At 36.4% G+C, this 4,791-nt stretch overlaps 1 pseudogene; it reads right to left on the reverse strand.

The window, feature by feature from the left end:
* Positions 1-1,961: 1,961 nt before the first annotated feature.
* LOC143576199 (O-fucosyltransferase 30-like) lies at positions 1,962-4,571 on the reverse strand (annotated as a pseudogene).
* Positions 4,572-4,791: the final 220 nt, after the last annotated feature.

Genomic DNA, 4,791 nt, shown 5'->3' on the forward strand with positions numbered 1-4,791 from the left:
TGTGAGTGTGTGACACAAAAACTGACCCCTGAAGCTTGCCATGGGATTGTGTACGCAATCAAACTCTGACATGAAAATTTGTGTAGAGCTTGTGGCGTATGAAACATGTGAAAAGAGAGTGGGTAAGCGTTTGCGTATATATTTGAAACCAACTGAACTAGCTCACACGAAACAAGTCGATTGGTTTAGCCAGATTGAAATATATACGGTCAGATTTATGGTCTGGTTTTGACATCAATCATGTAGACCATAGCATTCAAACCAACCTGTAGAAACAGGCTCAATAAACCCAACTCACTCGACTTAGTTTTTTTTTACTGTAGTAATAGTTCATACCAAAATCAATTGGTATTGTGCTTTATTTTATTTTATTGTGTTTAGGATATTTATTTACAGCTGCCGTTATTACACAAATGTCACGGACATTTCAACTCAATTCTTTAATTAGCATAGAAAGCAACTGGAAAAACCGCATAAATATGTGTAAGCCAGTAATGAATCAAAAAGTCTAAACGAAACACTAGTTATCCCTCCAGACTAAAGGCCAGGTTCAAGAAGATTGGAAGAACATATAAAACCTCCAGAAAATCAAATCTCATGAGCTAGCAGTGAAATCAGCAAGGATGAAACATTAAGATCACAAGATGGTCATATATCGCAAAACATTAAATCATACAAAACTGTCGAAAACATCCAACATAAAGCTAAAAGTCTAGTTCGTTTAACTAAAAAATCCTACACAAAAACTCGACCAAAAAGTTGCACCAAGAACAGTGGCAGATCTTGAATAAATAACCCGGGTGGGCCGGAGGATCTTGAGCAGATAATTTGTATGGGCTGGATTCAATACATATAATTTCTTTTACGAAAAAATGGCACTACTGAGCGAACAAGCTGGGTGAGCCAAGGCCCGTCTGGCCCAAGCCAAAAATCGCCACTGACCAAAAAAACACGATAGACGTCAAGGAGAAAATAAGTATCATCTGAAAATATTCCGTCATGTATTTAATCTTCTAGATTATGTGCAACCTTAAAAGGCTATGTTGGTGCTAGACACACAAATGACTATTCACTTTGAACAACCATATATGTATAAGTTACAAACATATAATGCAAGGTTTTCAAAATTCCATTTATGCCCTTCTATTATAAAACACACCCCTCTACTTAATTAATCTTACAACTAATTATGCATAAGTTACAAGCACATAATGCATGTTTTCAAAGTTTCATTTAGCCTCTCTCAAAAATAACAAGACATACCCCTCCATTTAATTAAATCTAATATTTAGACATTGTACTTTTCAAATGTAGTTTTTGGCAAATCACAGGTTGAGAAGTCTCCTATAAAGGCTTTTCTTCTTCTTTTTTTCTTTTCTGGTATTTTTATTTTTGTTTTTGTAACTTTCAAAATATGATGTTAAATGAAATTTTGAATATACCGTTGCGACTACGTTTTGATGTAAAGTTTCGTTTAAAGAAGAAAAGTCATCTATGTACAACAAACCTGTGATCATCTTAACACTAACTCCAAGGTCTAAAGCTCTTCTAATTGTCTCAGCACTATCATGTCGAGGCGGATCAAATAAAGGAAGTAGGCCCACAAACTCCCATGACCCACCGGGACTATCTTTACTATTAGCAGGTACTTCCTGTATTAAACAAATGTAAAATAAGTAAAAAGGAAATAGTAACATAATAATAACTATATTCAACAATTTGTACCTGACGAGCTACACCAAGAGACCGAAACCCACGTTCAGCAAATTTGTCAATGATCAAGAAGTGTACCCAACTTTCAATCTCAGATTTGTTCCTTGCCAGATTCAGAATCTAACAATTTACAAGATATTAAAAAGTCAGCATTATTGAACTGTAATATCAATCAGACTAGTGTCTATTACCTATTCAGTTAGGTAAGGGGTTCACTCCGGTTTTTTTTATGCGCTTGTATTGAAATTTCAAAACTCGGGGCGAGAACATGTCTGTTTCTTTCTCATCATTTCAATGCTCTCTGCAATTGTGGATCCAGCAGTCCCAACAAAACCCAGAGAAGCACAACTACAAACAGTTTCTTCAACATGTAGAAGAACATCAGGTAACATTTGACCCTTGTGACAATCTTTCCAAATCCCATTATTAGTCAAACCTCCAACCTTCATACCATGATCTGCACTTAGAACTTTCTTAGCAGCTTCTTTAATCAAATCATCATTTTTTGAAAGAACAAATAACTTAAAAGAATCCTTATCATTCGCTAGATCCCCTAAATAAGTCCCACTCCAATTACTCAAGGGCAAATCCGTCATTACAAAAACATGAACCGGCAAACTCTCTTTTTGTTTTAAAGAATCTAGCTTCTGTTTTAAACCCTAAAAAGTAGCCAGTCTATGGTTCTTAAACTGCCCGTCTAATAATCTAAGCTGTGCACACAGAAAAGGTGACTTTACTGTGTGAAAAGCATACGTTTTCCCTGCATCCAAAATCTCATTTACAAATGGAAGAAACTCGACTCTGTTTATCACAGATTGAATCCTTCGATCTCTAGGAGCTTCATGTATATCAACGTGTGACTCAGAGCCCTTATACGGGCTCGTAAAAAGTGAAGCAAATGATAAAACACTGGCTGAGTTTGCTCTAGAATTTGGACCGAGTGTATGAAGCACATCTTTCCTTCGCCTAAAACACCGGCAAACTCTCTTTTTGTTTTAACGATATCTTCTTTTTCATTTTTAGTTGATCATCGGGTTGAAATGAATCCAATGACCCGTCCTCATTATCTTCTTTTTGGTATGTCCAAACTGTTGTCCTGCAATCATCTTGCACAGCATACACACAGTTGTTGTTTATATCTTCACTGTTGTATCCAGATAGTAAGGATCCACATTGTTTTAGTTTTTCCAATAACGAATATTCCATGTTTGAATCTTGAACACAAATATCGTTAACATCTATATCACAAAACAGAGACACAAAACATAATTTTTCGTTGATGTGCCTATATGAGTTGACATTTAAAAATCCTACATGACATTTTTTTTTCTTTCTAGGCAAATTACATGGAATCCCTCACCCATTTAACCCTCAAATGATCGATTGGAGCCCTAATTCCACATCCGGATATTACAACCACCCGTTCTTCGAAACCCGACCTGAATGAAGGGTGTTGTTTCAACCATCCGGTAAAATCGCCGACACAAACGTTGTCCGTGACGAAAACCGAGGATTTAGGATTAGAAACTGGTGTTTCATAATGAGGTGTTGTGTGTGTTTGAGGGTTTGAAAAGGTTAATAAAGTCCAGACGAGAAGCACGCAGCGACGGCGTCGGAGTAGAAGATGAAGGCGTTGAAAGCGATGGAGAACGACGACGAAAACCGTCGTACGCCGCTGTTGTTTCTTGCCGGCTGAGCTGAAAATGGTGACGGAAAAACCTCTGGTTACTTCATTGGGTTTTTGTCGGTGGAGGTCCGACAAAGTTAAGGTGAAGTGAGTAGGATTTTTAAATGCCTAGAAAGAAAAAAAATGCCATGTAGGATTTTTAAATGTCAACTCATCAAGCCACATCAGCCAAAAACTAACCTTGTTAATTATTTTTAACGGCGGATCATAAAACAAAAAACATGGAAAATGTGGGACTGCCAAAAGGAAATAATTCAGGTGAGATTATTATTGAACAACTCATTAAGGGTGGGATTATTTTAATCCAATAATCCTAAAAGTAATACATGTATTTTAAAACATTATTATTGTAAAGAAAAAGACCAAAACTAAAACATATAATATCATAATTTTTTAGTTTATAAATTTTATATAAATTGATGTGAAAAATTATACTTGTATTGTTTATATATCAATATCGGTCAAATAAATATATAAGTAAAAAAATAACAAGCTCGACTGGAGATTTAAACGATCCGAGCTTGAACTTGATTTTTCAACTCGATAAACTTAACTAGTTGAGCTCCAGCCAGCTCGTTTAAGTTCAAGCTCAAGGCTAAGCTCACCTAGGCTTGACTATTACCCTACTTTACGTGAACATGGGCCTACTGTTACAGTGAAAAGATGCAGATACAAATTTTTTTACTGGTAAAATTATAAGCATATCGCATAGCATGAAGGGACTTGGGTTTACCTTTCGCGTAGCGCGAATGAGCTAGTTTTCAAAAACACTAAGGCGGCTCTCAAGCGAAGTGCAAAGTGCGCCATCAAACCGATAATAGGAAAAAAAACAAAGCGGTTTGGTTTTATGTTTAAAACTAATTTTCCGGTTTGAATTCGTTTTGCTATTAACAAAAGCCAAAAATACCAAAAAAAAGTGAAATCAATTTATAACAAATTGATAAACAATGTGGCCCAACAATTTAAGTCAAGTGTATAATAATGATCAACTAGTTATTAATTATTTGAGAATTTTAGCGCAAAGTTTCATCTCATATTCTTTATTTTGGACCATTTTCTTTCAGCCCAATATTTTGAATCCCAAATGTTAAAACTAGAAAAATCCAAACCAAACTGTAGAGGTAGGACACCAAAAAGACCCGAATACCCTTAAGTACCACCCGCTAGTCATAGAGAGCCCTCTTATAAGCCACCCGCGAGACACATGGATCACCCGCATATCATGATTGAGGAAGAACGTCCTTATAGCACATGCGGAAGCATCCTGGCATCCTCAAAAGTCGTCCGCAGGACAGGACATCTGTCCGCCTAAAAATCCGGAAGACAATGCTAGCGGGATAGCTGCCACCACTCAAATACTTTCTAGAAGAAGGTTCACGATTCTTACTTGG

The sequence above is a fragment of the Bidens hawaiensis genome, unplaced genomic scaffold (assembly GCF_021521415.1).
Source record: "Bidens hawaiensis isolate Kalapana, Puna unplaced genomic scaffold, B.hawaiensis_p1.1 tig00028024_1, whole genome shotgun sequence".
In the NCBI taxonomy this organism is placed as follows: domain Eukaryota; kingdom Viridiplantae; phylum Streptophyta; class Magnoliopsida; order Asterales; family Asteraceae; genus Bidens; species Bidens hawaiensis.